General features: G+C 34.7%; 1 long non-coding RNA gene across 1 annotated transcript in view; it reads right to left on the bottom strand.

Annotated features, from left to right (window-relative positions):
- The window catches only part of LOC148645545 (uncharacterized), a 245042-nt gene that overhangs the window by 77260 nt on the left and 145015 nt on the right, over nt 1-22767 (bottom strand). The window contains exon 4 of the long non-coding RNA XR_015928050.1: nt 9853-9915. This is a non-coding gene — a long non-coding RNA (uncharacterized LOC148645545). The remainder of the gene's footprint in view (nt 1-9852; nt 9916-22767) is intronic.

Here is a 22767-nt window from a genome sequence, read left to right as displayed (position 1 = left end):
CTACAGTTTCAAATTTCACTATACCTAAACAGATTATGAAAAAAACCCAACATGTAAAAGCATTACAGATAAGATTATTGAGCATTTTAATAATATGTTACTATACAGTATGTACTGTACAATTCAATTACTTTGCAATGGTGTTTCCATCTGAATTGCTCTCAACTGGTTTCCTTTACTGAAGATGCCTTCTGTTGTCTCTTGCTTACTTATGAATGCCATCTTTCCATTATGAGAAAGAAGTCTTCATTTTACAGGACATCTTTCCTTACCAAAGGAGAAAGTGTTGTTGGCGATATCCTATGCATATTAAAGCTGAGACAGCAGGAGGTGACAGTTTCATTCCTCCCACTTCACATAAACCTTGTTGTACGGCTATAATTATTTAATCTGTCTGTCTCTCAGCTTTTTTCACTGGCTTTTCTCCTGGCAAAGCTTGTCTCTTATGAGGAACCCTGCAAGTCTTGACTGCTTTAATGTCATTCTACTCCATCCATGTTCAATTTTTCTGTCCTTTAAGACCCGTCTTATCCATGTTTAGTTCATATTTCCATGTAATGGGTGACATTTCATCAACAATATCTACAGTATAATGCTTTTGTTTAATTTTAATTTATACCTTAGGTGCGACTTCCAATAAATCATGCATGCTCAAATATCTTTCATTATGTTAACTTTTTCTCCTTGGAGAAAAGCATTAATATTTAAGAGTTAATCAAGGCTTACCTATGATAAAAATTACTGTACAGTAAATAATTTGCAGTTTTCCTCACATGACCTGCACCTACTTTTTTAAGTGCTGCAGAATAGTACCTAGAAAAGAGCAGTTTACTGATACTGATGGTGTCTAACAGGCAAATACTGTATAAAATATAGAAGCCTATTCTCAAATTTCCTATAACTGCGGCAAAATTCACAAAATTATCAGGAAAATAACCTTTCTTACAGAAGATGCACTGGTATTTTACTGAACATACTGTAGATACTGTAAATTCATAATGCAGATTAACGTTTGTCATCAACAAAGGTGATCAAGTGGGAGACTGAAAAGCAACGGTCTAATATAGTTGTGTGCCCACTACTGGAAGCAATACAGACTACATATCTTTGACACATACTTTGACAAATGTTGTCTTGTGGGATTGTGTCCCATTTCTCTTGTACTGACTGGACAAGCATGGGTCAATTTACAGTTCTTTGAATCTTAAAATCTATGTAATTCCCTCACTTCTTACAAATGTTCAATGGAGCTTTTTTTCTGGAGGCAGGGCTTCCAGAGAGACATTCTAATTTAAAAGACATTGTCGCATGAGCGGCATGAGGACATGTGTTGCTCGGCTGGAATATTGTTAAGTTAGGTTGAGCCCAAAAGGAGGGCAGCAGGCAAGGATCCAGCGCTCGATCAATAGAGATAGGTGTGGTCAGGCTGCCATTTATCACTACCAGTGAAGTTGTTGTGATGAGAGTCTTCAGCCCACACCATCATACTTGGCCCTCCCAATCCATCGATCTGTTGTACACACAACAATTAGAGCATAATTCTGCATGCCTCTGCAACAGTCACTGATATTGATTACTGTGGTCTTCAATGCTAAAGACTAAAGACTCAAGACTCAAGAGGTCATACTGGACATACTGGTTATTATGCTTGACTTCTAACAGGTTAACTTGCCTCCTCACCTGTGCCTAATCAGCTTGCTCATTAATATGTTTAATGTTTATACAACAATCAAAATCAGTCAAGTGTATTAACCAAAATAATGCTAACAAGTTATCAATATCCAAAATCTTATACTTTATCTTTGTTAACACATGCATGCATAAATCAATTTTCTTTTGATACTATGTACTGTATATATGCAGAGGATTGTGAATGAACCTAAAAAATTGGAAGTATCTGCCAGACAAAATGAACAAGCAAACAAATGACAATCTCTTCAAAGTCTTCAAAGTGGAATGTAAATTAATTGCACAGATACCACAAAAGAAGCACACGTACAAAGCTGAATGTAATTATTGTCATTGTTTCTTTTTAAAGTTGGCACTGCTCTGTGCTTTAAGATAATGAAATTGACTACTTTGCACTGTTCAGTACATTAAAAAAACATTTTAAACAATCTATTTTTTTGTTGAAAAAGACACATTAATATACATAAATTCTGGACCATGTGTAGGTAGCAAATATATATTTTCCACTCTTTTTAATTCTTTACAGAGAAAACTGCACAGGTATTTTTAAATTATTAATAAAGGTTTATGCAGTACTTTAAATACAAGACATATCTCCCCTGGTAAGTAGCAACACATACTCTACTCTACTCTACCCTACCCTACTCTACTCTACTCTACTCTTTCCTTCAGAAAACCAGGGTAACAGAGAACGATCAATCAATTTCAAACTGAATAATTGTACACAGCACTTCAGGGGGAGTATTGGTTGACACTCATTTTTGCAAAATCTAGAATCATTTGGTATATTCCAAGGCAGAAAATATCAGTGAATAGTAATAAACAAATAATTATACTGTATGCATTGAAAATATTGTCTCAAAAGTAGGATTTTCCACTCAGTCCTCAAATCAAACTTCTAACCTCTTATCACCCAAATTCAAATTATCATTCTGTCCTTTACATTTCTGCAGCAAACCAAATTTCACACCCTTATTTTGTGCCTATGGTGCTTCCTGAAATGAAGCCTAATTTCAGTTCTCTTTAGACTTAGTCCCAGAGGCAGATATTGTGACAGAGCTATGAAACCCCTCAAAGCCCGTGACAGGATCTCCACAGTATTAACAACAACAGGAAAGTAAACGCAGACAACACAATAAATACTGTAAGTAGACTTGTAAAACAACAAAGACAACATTTATTTTGTTACAAGACAATGTATTTAGGTGTAATTAAATAAAAATAAATTAATACAAGTAGTCCTAAAGCTCATTTAAAATCTGAGAAATGGAAAATTATACATCATGTTTTTTTTAATTAGGTTTTTCTAACAAGGAATATTCATGTGGAGAGACTTTTCTAAGGTGATGTTTTCTTACAAAAAGCAGTAAGCATATTATTTCTAAGAAAACATTTCCAACATGGCACAAAGTCAAACGCTGAGGATTTCATCTATTGTAGTGAATTTACATAACCATCAAGAGATATTTCTTCAAAACACACAAAAACTGCCATTTACAACTAAGCAAAGAAAACAACTGCAGTACTTGAGATACTAGCTAGCTAGGACAGGCCCACAAGTCCACGTTTAAGTCAATTTCCCATTTCATGCATATATTTCTCAAGTAGAGCTACTGTACAGTACAAACAGACTGTCACAATGGAACACCTACTGTATGACACAAACAACAAGGTACTGTAAGAGAGCAGCTGTTTGCTTTGTTTTTTTATTAACATAATTCCTCAACAATAGCAAATCAACAACAGACTCATACAATTTTATAGAAATAAACAAAGCTTGTGATACTGTAAAAAAAGTTGCCGTCCTCCGGATGAGTCATAAAATCTTTGTGGTCATTAAAAATCCCAGGGCATTTCTCGAAAAGAGTAGGGTTGTTACCCCGGTGTCCTGGCCAAATTTCCCCCTGGCATTTACCAGTCCTGGCCACCTAATAATCCCCATCTCTGAACTGGCTTAATCACTCTGTTCTCCTCCTCTGGATGTGTGTCTGATGTGTGGTGAGCATACTGGAGCACTATGGGTTCCATCCATTCATTCCTGTGGGGACTAAACATTGTGGAGGGGAGTCTTATGCTATACTGTATAAGTGTAAGGAACTATTTTTTATCATTATTATTAGATTTACTGATTGATTGGCTGGTTGACTATGAAATGAGAATGAGACTTGCTTACACTTTCATGCAGTTCAATCTGCCCGTTAGACAACTTTAGGGACGCCTCAGCTACAAATGTAATTAATTCATTAATCTAATTATCTAATTAAAGGTGGGGCAGCTCTTTGTCTTGCCACATTTCTTTTGCAGTGCAATTAAACCACTCATAGACTAGTGCTATGGTCTCAGATTCAGTTCCTGGTGGGCTACTTTTTTCTGCATGGTGTTCCCCTAGCTCTGTTACACAGTTGGATAATTTAATTAACTGCTTAGCTTCTAACCAGGTGCTGAAGTGTTTTACAGACTTGTAAAACAACTTTAATAAAATTAATGTTCTGAAATATCAATTGTTAAAAGCCTTGTGAAAAAAATGCTAGATATTTTTAAAACTATAAAAATAATTTGGCTAATAATTTAATTGTTGGTTCACTATGTACCAAAAACTATAAGACACATGGCCCTCCAGGATTTTTTTCTTGAGAGCCCTGGTCTAGTGTTATTTTGCAAAGTACACTGCGCTTCAGCTGGACTGTTTTCAGATGAATTTAATGCTTTGGATGTACTGTTTAATGCAAAAAGCTGTTACACAAAACACTGGGGAATGAAAGATGAAACTGGCACCTGAATCAATCAAACTACAGTAGTAAAGCAGGGTGGATTTTATTTTCTTCAATTTGATTAAAGTACAGCTCCTGGCTGAGTTAAAATTCCCCATTGTCATGAAACAATAAAACATGGGCCTATAGAGTAACACTATACCTCAGTTTAATACTTCTTATGAAAGATGATCTATTCTACCACTCTGTGCTTCTCTCTCTGAGAATCTCCTGGATGCAGCAAAGGTCATAAACTGCATGGAGGCCAAAGGCTTCCTTTTAAATCTCACAGAATAGTCTTCTACACTTTAAGGTAAATAATATTACAATGCGCTATTTTGACAGTAGGAATAAGAGGTGATTTTGTGATTCTGTGGCACTGCTGGTAACAGACTAAAGAACAATTTTGAAGAAGCCATGGCCTGTTTGCAGCAGAGATCCATCTTGATCCCCTTGCTAGGTGATGCCAATAGTTGAACTGATCTCAGATATGTGATATGTATACAGTGTATCTTTAGTTAACCTTTGAACGTCATGGAAAAAATGCCCATCAGGAGGAAGTCTTTGTGGCCTGCTGAGACCTAAGCTTTTTTTGTCTGGAAGACACAGCCTCCATGCTGTTAGAGTTTGACGCTTCGCATATTTCATGCAAGGAGGAGCCCACTCATAAGAAATCCACAACTGAACCAATGACACAAAGACATAATTGTGTAATCGTTTTATGTACTGCAAATGGACCACATATTACTGTTCCATTCAATTCATCTCCATTGTGGACCTCAAGTCATTGATTTTGAAGACCACATTCTGTCCATATTTCTTTGGTTTACAATGTGCTATAAATTATTTCTAGAAAAGTGTAACGTATTTCAGCTTTTCAGAGTTTTCCACAGACAATCATCAATGAACTGAAATGTGAAGAACAAAATATGGAATTATGAAGCTTACTCACTTAACAAGTATTTTATTTGCTTCTATTTGTTTTTTCTTCACCAAATGCTTAACTGTTTCACTGTTTTATTACTGAAGTGGCAGGAAGAGGGTCTCACAGATAAGTCTCAGCCAGCATCTAACAACACTAAGGCAGCACACTGTCAATTATGACGTGATGACAAAGATTTTTTGGAAGGATACCATAGACAGCAAAGCAATAAAACAATGTGTGAGCAGTTATTTAATTAAAAGAATATACTGAGTTCCATTCTGAGAATATCCGAATGCTTTACTACCTGACAGTCTTTACTTTTTACCAGATAACATACAGTAACTGTATCAGCCCAGAGTAACACATTCTACAGCTAAACGTTTTTTTAACAGTGGATTTGGTCATCATAAAAATGATAATGCTTTATGAAAACATCTGTTATATAAGCCTGATTACAAAACCTGCATAATGAAGGAAAAATACAACATTACATAATAAACACAGTATTAAAACCTCAAAGAGATAAAACTACCCTAAGGATTCTCAAAAACATACATGTTCTATGCACTATTAAAATCTTCAAATACCTTTCAACTGTTTCTCATTACTTAGCACGTGCTTTGTGTTAGACAAAATTGTCCCTGCCCTGGATAGACCTACTGTAATCCTCTTTTTCATTACAGTAATTCATAAATGTTTAATATGCCCCTCCAGATGTACTGACTTATGTTAGCTCAATGAAAGCCCACATAGTCAGTGCAGACAACAAGAACAGAGTAACCCACCACACTCTTCTTTTTCAGGCGTAGGACCAAGACAAAACATGTACATAATTCATCCCTTTAACCAAAATGGTGTTTGCCAGTGAGCTATAAATATTAATACAATTAGCATATCTAAGGAAAACATACTTTTTTTTGGAAACAAAATGACCAACTCTTTTAATTAAGTTATGGCTGAAACAATTGCATTATCTGTCTCTAGTTTGAAAACAAGCAGTGTGATAGTGTAATAAAATATAAAAATAAATACAAAATGTCTCAAGAACATTGGAAATAATTACATATCATATATAATTTATACACTGTATAGTTTTTACTGTAATATATTTCAGATGTTGATGTACATTGCTTCACAACATTTTCAGTAAAGGGGATAATGTGCTAAAAACGAATAAGGATTGCAATGTATGATGTGAAGGAAAATACAGTTAATTTTCTTTCATTTACCAACCTACTCTAAATAAAAAAAGTCTTAGATGTCAGACAGTAACTGTCTATAAATGTACAAAGTGACACCTGACACATAATTTAATTAAAAGAATAACTAAAGTCCAATTTTACTTTGAATGCACACAAAAATAAATGACAGGAACCAGTGAAAATGGGTATTAGGAAGATCCTGTATCTGCTATCGCAGATAAAATTATTATTCATTACACACTTGAAAATGCCTTGTGCAGAACCTGCAGCCTTCAGTAACTTTAATATTCTGCTGTGGTGTATAAAGAATATTTCAGTCTGTTTTCACATCTGTAAAAGATTTAAATAAAGGTGCTTAGATAACGTTTTGAATGTAATTCCCTTTCTTGTTTGTACACCTCTTATCTGACCAGAAATCTATTTGTTGTGTCTATTGACAGAAGGATTGACACCGAGTTTACAGATTACACATTTTTTGTTCAGAGGTCACTGTGCTGCAGCTGTAACCAGGGAATTGCACATGACAGAAAGCACTTTAGAGGAACAGCTTTCCATTTTATTCCTTTGATTCCTGAGAACTCCAAATGTAAAAAAAAAGCTTCTGTTGTGAAATGATATATACTTATAAAATGTGAAAATATAAAAACAAATTTAAGTACAAAAATGAACCTTTTGTTGAAAAAAGACCGACAGTCTAATTCAGCCACACAAAATGCATGATCATAAAATGATGGGTCTTTCAGTTTAACAATAACCTAAAAATGTTATTTGTGATTGGGAATTGTGAAAAGTTTCCAGAAAACATTGAATTAAGACTTGAAAAAGTAAAATGTACTGTAATATTGGCATGGATGGGTGGTATGAATCTAGTTGTTACCAGTCTGTTTACACATGATTAGTCATGATCTTTTATTCTCAAGTAACTTTTCATCTGATAGGATTAACACCAAGATTGTAGATTTAAAATGCAGCAGATCCAGTAAAGACTATGAATCTGTTTTTACTGTACTGTACATGAGCATACATCACAGACCTTCACAAACAGGATTAACTTTTTCATGGCAAGTTACAGATGTGAGAAAACAACCACTTTTCAAAGCCTAGCCCTAATGGGAAGATGTCCGACTCATTTCCCCAAATCAATGATACAGTACTTGTATCCTTAGGAGTCTTACCCCATTGCATTGTAATGTTAGTTTTTTTTCAGTTTCTTTAAGTATTGAATGAATTTTGTATTTAACAAACATTGTTGCAACAGTAAAACCCTCCAAAGAAATCAAGGGCTTTACTGCTGAATCAATAACCTTAACAATTGACATTTCCATGGCATTTCTGTACACTGTGAATCAATAGCTGTGTTAAGCCAATTACTCAGGACTCAAGAACTGCCACATAGTACATAATACATGTTAAAACTGAGATAAAATAGCTATGTGTATGTTATCTATAAATGACACTCAGAAAAATAAGGCTGATTTTATCATTTTGTTTAGTGTTAAAAACATATAATAAAAGAAAATAGGTTAAACTTGTCTAATTTGTTCATGGACAACATGAAAATGATGTTTGATTTTTTAACTCGGGGCTTTTAAAAATTAAAAACATGCCATCCTCAGTCTGCTAGCCCACACTGCAAGAAGCCAAATGAACTGAATACTCCTGTCACGTTGACCTTATTCTCAACAAGGGACACTTCCAAAGCAAAATGTACTGTTCAGCTACTTTCTGAAATGTCCATTGCTGTGTAATCTGAGCTTTGTTTGTAAATAAAAGATCTCAAGTTTTACAGTACGAAATTCTTATACCTTTTCTAGGCTTTTTACTTGAACTCATTCTCATTTGCTTTTTAAATGTACAATAAATAAACAGGTTTGAAAATGTTCAATATGAGTCAAACAAATCTGCATAGCAAATCCCTGCAAATTCGTACAGCACGACATTTAAAAAAAAAGTTAGGTCTTTAAAATAAGTGAAATAAGTAAAATAAGTGCATTTCAGACTAATTGGCTTGAGATGCTGGAACATGAAACTGTTAAGTTGGTTTAGGTTCCTTGAATACTGTTACCTTAATAGATGATCACAATACCTGGATTATTTTACAGTGATTGTTCCCAATGGGTTAAAATGTACACCTTGGCACAGCCATCAAATTCACTAAATAGAACAGATGTTTCTAGAACATTAAAGATTTCTGACATACTGGAATTCCACTGGGGTAATGGAGAAGGCCAAGCACTACATTTTCATCTAATTTTGAAAGTATCTATATTAATAAGGTTCCATGGCTCTTTTATACCTTTTTATATTATTACCTAACTCACATGCTGTGAGATGTGTAGTTTTCACCACCTTTCCTTCACAGTATTACTCTGTTTTTGAAAAGCAATAATTAAATCACTGATGACTGACTGATAATGAATTCAGAAATAATCTACTGTATGTTCACAATATCAAAAAATTTGCAATTGCTCTTCTCCATTTATACAGTGATAAATTATAACCAAATGCACTATATATTCTTAATGAAAAAGTGAATAGTTTGAAAAAGTGCAATTACTGCATACTGGAAAACACTTTCTGAACTTCTGCTGAATGCTTGTACATTTGAAGGTTTACAATATTTAAACAAATACTTTTCTGGTGAATGGAATTCTTGTGACACGGAAAACAAAACAAATTTTAATCAAGGGGCGTATACATACTGTATTGAATTTTCTTTTCCATATTTCCGAATTGATTTGAATACACAGGCCATAATGTTAAACTATGCACTAAACAGGAATCTCTTAGGATGACAAGATTAATGCTCTTTTAAAAAATGCAACATTAAAAAATCATTAAAATGCAACTAAAGCTTACTTTTTGACAATAATAAATAATGTACTGTAGAATTCTACAGTTCATACCAATACAACAAAATGGAAAATAATGCCTTTTTTGCCTTTTTAAAAGCTTTTCAATTAAAAGGATTGCATTTTGCACTCAGATATATATTACATATTTGCTGAAAACCATTATAAATAAACAGATTATAGACTAAAACTACCTGTATATGAAAACACTAATTCTGAATTAAAGGATGTACCTGTAGTAATTCTAGCTTATTTCATTCAAGATAACATACGGTACTGAAGAATAACAGTGCTTTTACACAAATGAGCAGATGATGGCGCCAAAAAATAAGTTGAAAGTGGAGACATGCTAAAAAAGTAATTAAATAAATAAAGCACATTTTTGCACTTTTCATAGGTTAATCTATGTTTTATACATACTAAAAAACACTTACATTTGAGGAAAAACAGCAGTCAAGTGCAACATGTCATTTTTGGGATCCTCCACTTCAAAGATCCTGAAACATAGATGAATGATATCTGGAATTAAACTGTGTATAAAATGGCAAAAATAAACAATCAACAAGCTGCAGCAACACACATATCCTGCAAAATGACACCATCAAATGTGAAATTAACCAGTAGTTTAAGCATGAAGTGCAAGCAAATGAAATCCTGAAAGTGAATATTATGTTTAAAAGTGCTTACTTAATTAAATATTTACATTATACCAAAAAACACTCTTAAACATGACTGATAAACATTTCAAAGAAATATTATTTTGTTTCATTTATTTCAATAAATATGTTTATTAAAATATTGGAAGCATTTTCTCTACATTAGATACAGTACAATGAACAATTTAAACAAAATGCAAAGTAAAGCGTGCTGTCCCTAAAAGTGGGAGTTTTGGAATCTGGTTCCTGCCAGGTGACACCTGTTATGTCATCTTTTGTAACCACACCCAAGGAGGCCTGTAAAAGGGTACTCCTGTGGACACTCTCCTGTACGTGGAGGAATCATAAGAGCGACCTTAGTCACTGCATGTCTGTTTTCATTTGAGTTCCTTACTCTCTCTCTCTAGTCCACATTGCTTCTTTTGGTGAATCAATCCACCCAAGTACCAACTTACTGTATCCTGCCCATTTCACTATAATATAGAATAGTTTCAATACTGTATTTTTCTTAAACTTTATCATTACTGCCGTGATTATTAATCTTTTTTCATAGTTTATGTTGGTGTCTTTTCAGCTCTGATTCTGTCAGCTATCAGTACAGTACATAGCTTACATTTTGCATTAAGAATTGTAGGTTTGAAACAAAAGAAAATAGACACGTATTTCTTTAGTTTTACAGTATATGACCTATACAGAATATTGCAGAAATACTATGATAAAGATACAGGATTTTTAATTTTTAAGAAATGTTTCTTTTCAACAGAGATACCAAACCGGAGTTGGCCAAATGCAACGTGTTTCACAAGGGATGTAAAATATTTGTATAGTTCAATGCATACATGTAAAAAAATCCATTAAATTCAGCAAATATTTCCAAGTACAGTTCCTCTCTGAAATAAAAACAATCCTCTTTGTGAAGAGAGACTAACATCTTTAAAAGCACATCTGTGAAATAATTCACCCTTACCCGCATAGAATTCTATGGCTATCACCACTGCTAATGGTTTTACCTGGTACTGTTCATTCATGCAACTGACATTTTATATAGTTAGATTTGGCAGGCATTTATTCTGGGAAGCATCAGTAGCTGACTCTGGTATTTTATCAGTAGGGTTAAGGCTAGCCAGAAAATAATTTTGCAGCAATTACCATATGTTATGATTGTGGTTTTGGAACAAGGCTCTGACATCTGTGTTATATTGGCATCAAGGGCATGCTTAAGTAACTTCTTCTGCTTGCATTCCATATCTGTATTTACTATACAGGTGTTCTATATAATGTACTGCACTTGTGCTCTGTTGCATTTAGTACAAAATTCTACAGCATTGTTGCATAGAATATGATATGATATGTCTAAATTTCAGAATATCACACTGAACTTGGATGCAAAAACTGAATGGCAAAACAGAACGGAAAACATCAAGAAAAGATGGACATACAGAAAAATAGGTCACTGTAATGTCAGAAACAATTTAAAATGTACTGCAAAATATTTCCTTGGTATTTCTGTTAATAAATTATCTTTAACAAGACTTGGCTGAACATAAAAAATACTTTAAATAAAACTGCGGGGCATAAAAGGTTATCAGAAGTAGACGGTGGTTGTTTAACTGATAATAGTTTTGAACAATTAAGAGTTTAATTCTGCATTATCTCACTTTCTGTAGCCCATCAAACCTTTTAGTCTTCACTTGATTAGTTCACCCAGCTATATTACAGTGCATAAATAATGAAGAGCACTGGTTCAAATACATATCCCTGAGGTACTCCACTAATTACTTTACTTTATTACCCCAGTTTGAGATTTAACCCATTATCTATATTCTGTTTTCTATTCATTATCCAGTTTTCAATGCATTGCCATATCTACTGCCTGTCTGAAGTTTGAGAATAATCTTTTACTGAAACATAATTAAAAGCCTTCTGAAAATCTTAATATGCTTTGTGTGTATCTGTTATTGTAGTTGCTTGTTCAATAACTCACACACATAACTCAGTTAAGCAAGATCCAATTTGTCTAAATCCCTACTTTTACCTGAATCTTATGGCCTGCAGATGATCCTTTAGATTAGCTTTGTAATTATTATTTTCATAGCTTTATATGTAAAAGAGGTAAGACTTGTTAGTCTATATACTGTATACTGGGTTTGATTTTTTTATAATTGTTATGGATGGGCATTAGGTTTACAATTTTCCAGGCAATGGGTATTGCCCCTGTCTTAAAAATCTGCTAGAAGAGTTTTGTTAATGGCCTCTGAATCACATCTCTTCTCATAAAATAGGTAGAATATTATTAGGCTTTTGAGATTTGTTTATCTTAGGTGGTTTTTGTACCTCTAACACACCTATCTTCTAAGCAAATATTCAAAATAAAAGTGTGTCTACTTCCAAGCTTCATATTATATATCTCTTCCTTGGTAAACACCCGATAGAAGTACAGGTATTCATTAATACATTAGCCTTTTCACTTTCATCATCTAGAGAAGCTTTCCAGACACTGTACCCTTCATTGTTCTGTATCCATTGTTTAATCTTTTACTGTTATTACTGTTGTAATATTATAGTCTCGTAATATTCCTTTCTTTTTTACCTTGGCTTGCAGTTCTGTATGTTCTTCTTTAACTGGACCCTTTTCTTTTTATCATTTTAGAAAGTGCTTTCTTTCTCCTTATATTTTTAATTAATCAATTAAACCATTTGTGCTGCTACTTTCTAGCCTTTGATTTACACCCTCTTGAGATTAAACTGTTCTGTGCGTGAACTACAGTATAATTCTTCAAACTGTTGTCGGCCATTCTCTGCTTATTACAAATCTATCCTATTGTTTTCTAAGCCCACTTTCTCAAACTTGTAAATATAAAGATATGCAAGAGGCAAGGTGGCACAATGGTTAGCATGTCTGCCTTGCTCCATAGGGGTCTTGGGTTCAGTTCTGGTCCCGTGGTGCTATACAGTAAATGTGGAGTTTGTATGTTCTCCTTGTTTTTATGTGGTGTTCCTCCTGGTGTTCTGGTTTCCTTCTATAGTCAAAAATCATACTGGAACAGCAGGTTAATTGGCTTCCAGGAAAAATGGCCTTAAGTATGAGTGTGTATGTCTGTGTGTGTGCCCTGTGATGGACTGACATCCTGTCCAGTGTGTATCCTGCCTTGCAGCTGTTGCTTGCTGGGACAGGCTCTGGCTCCCCTGCACACCTGAACTGGAAAAAAGCAGTTAGAACTGGATGGATGGATAAAGTTATGTACTTTTACAATGCAGAACAAGAGTGTTGATGACCCATCAATTTATTTTTTATTCTGACTCACTGCCCTCTTTCCTTTATGTTTTCTTTCCGTCACCACTTTATTTAGAATAAAGGGCACACAATGTAAACATCACATAATGTCAGATTGGACTGTATGATGAGTAAACAACATTACACCATTACACAATTTAAAATAAATATTTTTTTACTTTTGATTACTTTTTCCAGTGTGTTTTTTGTGAGCTTCTCTTGATGTACAAATTAATTAATCTAAATTCCAGTTATTTCGCTACACTCCACTTTAGCAATCCATCAGCATTTCTCAATTAGGCAGCTTCCACTGTATTATGCATTAAACCAATATCGTTGTCTGACCCACTCAGGTAATTTGCTAGCATTCTAACGGTTTATGGTTTGAACTTTGTGTGTAACCAAACAACTTCAAAGTTCACAGGTTTCAGCCCAGACACTTTCTAATTGACAATGCAGCTGCTGTCAATCAAGATGGAAACCAGAATCAAATCCAGTAAATGTGATAGATGACATCAGTTTCCACACCTGCTTCAGCTGGGCTGATTATAAATTATGATACATTTTAAAACCAAAATGGCAGCACCGAATTATCAAATAGACACAAAGATAAACACAAATTTAAAATCCGTTCAACCAATTAAAACCAAATCTTAGTATTTATGATCCTGGGAAAATACTTGAGTGCTTCTAGAACCTGTAAAATATGTATTTCTTCTAAACTAATAATATTTACATTATTTTAAAATGTCAGACTGCCTCCACTGAAAACTTAACAAAGTTATTATTCAATATTTTCAAAACTTAATTTACAAATGGCTGCACTGGTTTTGATCTAAATGTTGTGTGAACTTAACACTACTGCCAATGCTGAAATACTGTTCAGCCAACTAACTCCATAATCATAGGAACGATGCAATTTAATATGTACAAAGTCTTGAATCTTGATTACAGCACTCATACAGATAACTTAGTGTGACACTGATTACTATAAGCATAATTATTTCCATGTGTCTTTGTTGCACTGTGCGGCTACTATTAAATTGAAAATAGAAGTCCCTCAAAAAGGAGAAGACATACTTCTCCATTGGTCAGAATTTCTAAAACAGATATCTGCTTAAACACTTAAAAGGAAATACTTTTAGGTGCAACATCATTTTGATTCTGTACTTTCTTTTTGTGGTTAATGCTTCTGTTACAGTATGTGCATGACTTTATCTGCAAAACAGACAATGAATCAGGGAAGCAGTAAGCTCCCTGCTATTCTGGTGTGATTAATACTACTTTAATTCTTGTGATATCTTTTTGCATCATCTTAATTTTTCCACTGTTACTGTGGTGCTACCCATCTGAAGTTAATTTATTTTGTGTGGATGTGTTTTGCATCTACTGTAGGTTTGAAACTACTGAAGCTGATATTATGTCCTGTTCTGGCAACAGGGTCACAGTAGAGTTGTGGGCTTCCATTTCTTTTTGCTAGCTACTGTATCCACAGTAGTTCGGTTATTTATTCTTGTTTTGATCGCATTTATACTTTGGGTTTTAACATCAGGAGCTTTTTGTTACATTGTAACGATCACACCTAAAAGTTGTGTTTGTATTACCACATTATTCTGGGTTGACTAAATATACTGTATATTTTATTTCCATCTCTTTCCTAATGATCTTGTGTTACCTGTTACCCTTTCTCTCCTCCTTGACACCAGAGTTTTCTGCTACAAACAGTATGGTCTTCTCCTGTTGTTCTTTAAAAATCTTTAAATTACAATTTAAATTTACTACAGTTTATAACATTCTGGAAAGTACTCTGTTTAAATAGCTGTTAAGAATTGAGTGTTCAAATTTACAAGGTAAGAATGTTCTGATGAATCTCGTCTTAAGTTGGATTTCAAAATTAACATTAAATACATTGTTCATTCTTGTGCACTGAATAAAACAAAGACGAAGCAGCTGAGAAGAAGATAAATATCCTGAATGATGTTAATACTGATACAGAAAGTTGTTTCTGTAAAGAAACGGTAACACTGAGTTATACTGTACTTACTGTATCATTAGTCAAATTTGATTGACACATAGACACACACTCACACCAGGGCATTTTTCCAGAAGCTCATTAACCTACCAGTACATCTTCAGACTGTGGGAGGAATCCAGAGCACCTGGCGAAAATCCTCAAGAACAACGGGAGAACATACTCCACAGAGATACTGTCACGGATGTCGGAAGGGACAAACCGTGGAATGGCAGGAGAGCGGAAAAAGGCCATATGCGAAGGCGGAACGGGGAGTTAGCCCGGGCTCAGCAGTGCAAAGAGTTCGGGAAATGCCGTAAAGAAACCTGTGCCCTCAGGCCGCGAACGGAACGGCGACCTGGTGCTAGGCGGGTCTCAGGACATCCGAACGTCAATGCTGAGCGAAGGTGAATGAGTGACCCGGAAATATATAGCCCCAGAGAGAGAGACACCGGAAGGACAGCAAAGCACAGAAAACTAGGGACAGGACAGAGTAGGAGCGCCCTCTGGCTGCAGAGGGCGTGACAGATACTGTAGCATCCCAGGTCTAAAATTGAACCCAGTTTGCTAGCTTGGCTCCGCATGTGTCTTCCATCTGCCTCTAAACAATTTCAAACTTTGCACAACATTTAGATGTATGCCTCTTTCTGACTGACTGAGAAATAATGTTAAATGGCTTTAAATATTTTACACTTTTTCATCTAGATACAAAATTCACACTCGTTTAAACAAAAAAACACTATCTTGTATTGACTATACTGTATTTTTTCTATGTTTGCTACAGCACATTAGTATAATTAATCCACAAATTTAGTATACTACCAGCCTTCATATATGATTACACTCTAGGACTGTAATTATTTGATCTGGTGCCAGGAATCACTTGTGTTAAACTCCCACATTTGAACTCCTTACTTCAGAATGAGTCCTCCTTAAAGCATGTATCTGGTGAGGTTTTGAGTAACAAGTATTTTTAGAGATTAAAAATAGTTCTGAAATTAATCCTTGTTCTTTATTTTTTATCAGTTAGAAAATGCATACTGTATAATCAATTTACATACTGTAGGATTTCTTAGGTTGAAAATACAACAAAATCTTTCAGAAGGCTATACATCTAGTCACTCTGAGAAGTGAATTTAAAAACCACCAGTTTAAAACCAGCATTCTGGATACAAGCATCTCCATGATAAACATGCTGAATACTTTGTTGATTACTTGCGCTCCAAACAAAACAAACGTCTATGTTCTATTGAGGGATTCAAGGACAGTAATAATGGTGTACTCTCTGACTCTAAGGAGATTGGAAATTTCTAAGGCTTTTATTCACATGTAGATCCTTCTGTAGCTGGTACAGACATAGCTAAGATCAGGAAATTTGTAAATGGAAATCTTCTTTCCATTTATAGGTTTAGACAGAATTCTACCTGAGTTTCTGTTCAAGAGAGGGATCAGTTCAGCCCTCTGATGCTGAACTCATTAATTGCAAAGTCGCCCTTTTCATACAAATCAAAATTAAGCTCCAATTTGACTTTCTTCTTAAATGGCAAAACTCATTATAATGCTCTAGCTAAAGGCTATTATTGCTCTTAAATTCAGATATAAAACTGTTTGCCTTTTGAAATTTCATAAGCTTTATTCCACTGATTTGGAAGAAATTCCCTTTACTGAAGGATTCTCAGCCTGCTCTCCCTAGCTTTCAAGACATATTCATACTCCTGTTGACATCTCAAATGACAACAGCCTGCACAGGTATCAGGATCGGAGGGAGGCTTTACACATTTCCTGGGTTTTCTCAGGCTGGATAGATCTTGTAGGAGCAAAGGGCTGAGCATGTACAGTATATCAGAGTCTGCCCAGCCTTTTGCTCCAACAGGCTACCACAGGACACTGCTTTACCATCTCACCCAGCGTCTAAAATCAGTCCCATTCCATTTACTTCTGCAAGAGACAAAAAACAGACAAGCTGAAAGAAGGTCTTGACTATTGCACTGTTAGAGACTGTATTTTCTCTTCACCCGAAAAAAACTAGCAAATCCATTCTAAACGTCTACACATCTACAGCCTAGATGTCACAGTCACCACTGAAGATAACCACCACTGCTCTCTGTCACAGATACAGTACATTCTAGGAATTGTGATACCTAATCACCAAACTTTTCCTGTGATATACAGTACCAGTTTTGTGTGATTCCTGAGTTACTATGAACTGTCAGGTATGATGTCTTCTGCAAAAAGGTCTAACTGCAGATTAAATCACCCATGGTTGCATTTGTGAACATTATAGAAAGAAGTACGGCTCGATCACGTTTTCCTAGTGCAAAAACAATGACAATGCAAAGTAAAAAGCATCTTTAAAACCTAATTACAGTACAGTCGCTAATTTTTCCCATTTTGTGTATGGTGTTAAAAAAATAAGTAAATGTTAAAAATAAGTGTTAAAAATAAATGAATACTAATGGGATTGTTGCATCTGAATGGGTGGATTGCAGCAGCAGCCAACCGGCTGCTAGAGGCCACCAAAAGGCCTCAGATTACTGTAAATAGGCTCAGTGGGTGGTAATTTGTTAATTATCAGATTTTTGGTAACAGGCTAGTGTCCACATTTGAACATAAGGTTATAAAAATGGTTTGCACAGTGCTAGTGGTTGGGTTGGTAAGACCCAGACTAAAAAGCATCTATAGTTTAATAGTAGGGAGAAGATGGCTTCTCTGAAACTCATTTTATATTTAAGACCTGAAAACAATTCAGAAATAAAGACTCCTGCATTTTTAACAGTCGCCATTTTTAGTTTTTATGCCCCACCGAAGGATGGTGTCTGTCACTGTAATCAAGTTCGAAAGGTTTCAACATATGGCTGCGAAACAAAATCAGAATTTGATGTGAACATTTTTATTTTAGAATTTTACAGGTTTTCTAACTGAATGCTTTAGGTTATGGATAACAGTGAAATACTGTAAGTACTCTACAAGGTTTAGACTGTTCTGCTGCTGACATCACATACCTGAAAATGATCCCTTATTAAATATGATGAAATTACACTAAATGTATTTTCTTTATTAAGAGTTTTTCTTATAGGGTGTAGAACACAACATTTCTTAAAAAGCCATTTTATTGCTATGCAGATATTGTTTTATTATTGGATAGTCTGCATGTGCTAGTGGTAAATGTAATTCAGTTTCTTCAGCTCTCTGTTAAGAGTCCAGTTTCATAAAAAAGGCAGGGTTCTTTAAAGCCATTTAATGTTTCAATCCAAAATTTTCAATATCCCCAAAAATTGAATCATACAATTTGTATCTTTATTTCTAAGCTACTTCTGTCTTCTATTTCAACAATGTTTTAAAAATTCAAACCTTTGTCTTTACCATTTTTTTTCAAAGCCACTATATTCAATTCTGACTCAAATATGACAGTTAATATAGTATTATCCAGTTCCTTTTGATTACTGTCTAAGCTTGTCAGCCTTGACACTACCCACAGAAGCACACAAGGGCTTGGACAATGTGCTAAGTTAAAATCTGGAATAACTTTAACCCTTCATAGTGTTAACTGAAACGCATGTTTTCCAGGAAACATGGCCTTAGGAGTGTCAGCTTAGCTTTGCTTACTATTCCAAGAAATGTGAAAGGAGGCAGTCTGTCTGTTGCTTTAAGGATGAGTAAACAGCTTCTTGCTTTTCATTTGAAAAGCTAACAGGGTACCAGGCAATCATCTGCTGTGTATTCCAGTGTCAAATTACCTTTCCCCAGTTAAAAAATAGGCAGGAGGTCTGTCACATTATGTCAAAGTGTGATTCAGTCACACAGTACGAGGGCCCATCAAAGAATACTAGGAACTGTCACAGCAGCTAGCTCTTTGTTAGAATAATTTTCTACATGACCCTTTTTTTTATTTGCTTATTGCCACTTTAGCTGAAGAGTGACAATGTTGCACACCACTCTGCAATTTCTCTCAACAGCAGAGAGCTTTTGTAAGGTAGTTTAGGAGAAAACAAAACATAGGAGACTTGTTATTAATAATTATCAGTCAAGACAAAACACTTGTTTACACTTTAACGTCATTAGAGGCTGCAGTGCCGACTTATTTTTTGTTGTTTTTTTTGACAAATGTATATAGATGTTTTTGTTTGACGGTGTGTTAACGTAAATTTCTTGTCCATAAAACATAACAAAAATACAATGTATAAAATAGTTTAAATCTAGTGTGATCAGTTTTCAAGGAGGAGGTGCTATAGGATCATTTTGTAACTAGTAAAAACATCACACAAAATTACACTGAAACGGAAACGGAAAAGTAGAATTACACACTGCCTGGCTACCATTCCAAGCTCTATGTGCTGAGAGTATTGAGCTTCAGTCAGAGAGTAAAAATTAGGTTTAAAGTGGGATGTAATAAAACATCTCTCGTATTTAAATTTTTTTCTAATAACACTAAATTTGTGTCATCTTTCTTCACACATAATCCTTGCTTATGTTCAATCAAAGATTTTTTAACAGACCTTACATAAGCAAGGCTACCAAATGAGAGGAGGACACTTATCGATAAGCATATTAGCTAAAGTTAAAAGACCTAATGAAAACATTTCTTAATCGTTCACAGATCTACAAGGTTATGAGAAGCAGTGTCACTATTTCATGCCACAAAAATAGATTCAGGGCTTTAGAAGAAAATATACCATTTCTTTTAGCCACGGTTTGGAAAACAATTCTTCATAATTTGTTAGAAAGGCATGAAAAGTTGGAAAAGAAATTGTTAAGCTCCATTAATTAAAGCCAATGTCATGCAAGGCTGTCATCACAACCATATATATTTTAACACTCAAGATAATATGCATATACTGTATAATCATAATGTAAGCAGGACCATATGTATGCATGACATTTTTTGCCTCAATGTACAGTATGACATTTGTGTGAGAAGAAGGAAGCAGTGGTTCAGCCATGGAAAGCACTTCAACTTTAATTTAATAGCTTGATAAAAATTACACACAAAAAACATACCGTATTAGGAAACATCTGCAGTAATTATTAAATGCATTATCACACCTTCTGTGACCCACAGAGTATGAATTTGGTAATTAATAAACAATTACATGTAATAAAATGTAAGAAATGGATTTCAAATTTACCTCCGGCCCTCACTGGGGTTGTGGGTTTGAATTCGATCCTTTCTTCCCAGCCACAAGCTTTGTTGCCTTCGTCTGATGGGGCAGGAAAGGATTTGCTTCAGGTCTATGAGTGACTTGGAAGGGAGAGATGCTGTATCTCAAATCTCAGAAGGTTGATGCCAAAGACCAAAAAGCCCTTGAAGCAATCATTTGAGGTCTCCTGAATGCACACCATATTTTCTGGATTTTCATTAAATTCAGTGAAATACCACATACAGCACATACACTGTAATCACTGAAATTCATTAGATGTCAGATACAGAAGCAAATGAACACTACCAAATGCTTTCCACGGCCTACTTTATTACTTCCTAGCAAAAGGAAAACTCATTGTTTTGGAATAAAAATCTACTTTATCATAGAGTATAAGTGGTATATATGATATATACTGTATGCGATTATATACGATATACAGTATATTGTATATATATACGTCAGTTGATATATATATAGGAGTAAGCATCTAGGCAATACAATTTGAACTACAGTATTATCTTATTTAAATAGTAAAATTATTTTACTGAATATTTACAAATTATTTGTCTTCTGTGAGTAAAAAAAATAACAGACTGCAGTGATGTCCCATTACAAAAATATTTCAGCTATATAGAAGTGATAGGATACCAGTATATTTTACCATCTGCTGAAATCCTATGATAAATAGCAACAAAGGAAAATAAACCACATAAAGGGGTGAAGGAGCTCTGATGCTTAGAAAAGTTCTCCAATCTGATTTACACATGCATATTTTATTTGTGTGTGCATTCGGTAATATAAGAGTATTAGTTGCTGTTGTACTAGATTGCTCGCTTTGACATTTTCCCATTGTGCACAGTAGTTAGGCAATAATTAAATATCAGGTGCATAAGCTGCTCTTTAATTTGACATGTGTGCTTGAGGCAATAAACACACGCAGTGCAGTGGGGAAGCGTAATTGCCAAGGAATAAAATATCATATCAAGTGAGAGCGGATCATTGTATCAGGTACCATGTGACAGCTCATTTGATCATTATGCCCAGTCTAAAGAGGTTGGCTAATTAGTTTCCATTAAAACTCACCCTTTAATCAGGAGTCATTCTTGCATAAAGAATGTCACTAGCTCCAGCTGAATGAACAATACTTTAACTATTTCATTTTGCTGTGCACTTGACAAGATACAGTATGAAGCACCATAAAGTCTACAATATGGTGTTGCACATTCTCATTATATGCTTCAGCAGTTAACCCCATCACCTTTTTGCAAACCATAACAGGGCAAGTATAAATGTTTTTGAATGATTTAGTCTGCTCCAAGAACTGCAATGCTAAAGAACTATTCGGCATATCAGAAAGGCAAGCTCCATCTTTACTTGTACAGCATTAGATATGTGTTATACGTGTCAGACAGTAGATCATCAGTAATAATTGCTCAGCCAATCTTATAGGGTTTTTTTATTTATATGAGCACATGTGCTGTAAAATACCTTCCACAGCTCTATGAATGCAGACAAAAGACAAAACAAGATGTCAATAAATATATTTCAGAATCTCAAAGGAAGTTTACTTTTAAAATTGAAGTTTGTGTTATAAGTACAAAATATATATGGAATGACTTGTTAAATTAGTTTTAGAACAAAATACTGTATATACAAGACAAACAGGTCCAAAAGCACCATATCAACTAAGAGTTAGTCATTCACAACTGCAAGCCACGCTTTCATTTGAAAAAACACCTCTATACAGCTCCCTTCCATTTGAAACCTTTTTTCTGATCATTCTTTTATGTGCCATTTCAAAATGCAAAATATTCACAGAACAATATGCCCATTGAGATAGGAAATGGCAATCATCTCTTTATTTTGAGTAGATACGTGGAAAAATAGCCTTTTGAGAAATCAGCAACATACAAAACAGAGAAGAATGAAACTGATTCCAAACTTTGCTCTACTGTACCTATCATAACTGCTTACTGCAAGACAGCAAAGAGATGAAATTATTAACTGGGGTCGCAGAAGGGTCTCTGGCTTAAGACCAATGTCATTTTCAATCCATCATTCATGAACACAGATGAGCCACAGCTCCTCTAAACAAGGCAGAGTCAATTGATAAGGTAGTTAGGGAAGTGAAGCAGAAGCAGAACTATTCTACAAGGGATAAAAATGCAGCTCTTTCAGCACTTGTCAGATGTTATTTAACAATATCCTATAGAGCCCATTTCTGTTGGCTGAAACCAACTGGAAACCAATTTTAAAAATAACTTGCG

Source organism: Lepisosteus platostomus, chromosome 18 (genome assembly GCF_059453375.1).
Source record: "Lepisosteus platostomus isolate fLepPlt1 chromosome 18, fLepPlt1.hap1, whole genome shotgun sequence".
In the NCBI taxonomy this organism is placed as follows: domain Eukaryota; kingdom Metazoa; phylum Chordata; class Actinopteri; order Semionotiformes; family Lepisosteidae; genus Lepisosteus; species Lepisosteus platostomus.
This window is presented reverse-complemented; position numbering and strand designations above follow the sequence as displayed.